Source organism: Heterodontus francisci, chromosome 29 (assembly GCF_036365525.1).
Source record: "Heterodontus francisci isolate sHetFra1 chromosome 29, sHetFra1.hap1, whole genome shotgun sequence".
Lineage (NCBI taxonomy): Eukaryota > Metazoa > Chordata > Chondrichthyes > Heterodontiformes > Heterodontidae > Heterodontus > Heterodontus francisci.
This window is the reverse complement of record NC_090399.1, coordinates 47,892,867-47,893,516: the sequence shown is the minus strand read 5'-3', so window position 1 is coordinate 47,893,516 and position 650 is coordinate 47,892,867. Positions and strand designations below refer to the sequence as shown.

The 650-nt window shown below is 47.8% G+C and overlaps 1 non-coding gene across 1 annotated transcript; it reads right to left on the bottom strand.

Annotated features, from left to right (window-relative positions):
* Positions 1-223: 223 nt before the first annotated feature.
* Positions 224-295, bottom strand: trnah-gug (transfer RNA histidin (anticodon GUG)). Its single transcript has one exon. It is a non-coding gene; the product is annotated as a tRNA-His (tRNA).
* Between the last annotated feature and the right edge of the window lie 355 nt (positions 296-650).

Sequence of the window (650 nt, the reverse complement as noted above, 5' to 3'; positions counted from 1 at the left end):
AATGGAAGGACTAAAGTAAAGTAGGGTTAGTGATTGTGGAAGGGAGGAAAATGTGAGGGAAGAGGCAGGTTTGAATTGGGGAGCATCAAGCACAGACATCCAACAGTGCGAGGTTTGGATGGAGCAAATTGCTTTTGGTCAGCAAACAAGCATATTAATAAACAGGGATTTTAGTGGGCTTTCCAAGCGGCGTCGAGGAGAAAGGAGAACTGCAAACAGTTATTGCCGTGACTCGGATTCGAACCGAGGTTGCTGCGACCACAACGCAGAGTACTAACCACTATACGATCACAGCGCCACACACTAGCTGTGGTTACGAACACGGGCAGCTGTAGCAATGTCACAACCGACACTGCCTCGAAACGATGCATTTTTGCGATGGGACCAACATTAGATCTGTAAAAAGTTTTGGCAGCAATGAAATACGACACACGCCCCAGGAGCGATTACAGCTTTAATCCACTGCCTTAGACCGTTCGCCCAGGCTGTCCTAAACAGCACATTTCAATTTCGAAACTAACTGAAAGCTGCCTTTCCTGATGACTGCCCGCCCAGCCCATGGTTTTGCATTGCAAGTTGGGGGAAACATCAAACGCTGCGGTTCGAAACGGAGTCGACTTTTTCCGCGAAAAGAGTCATATATTCCCCAA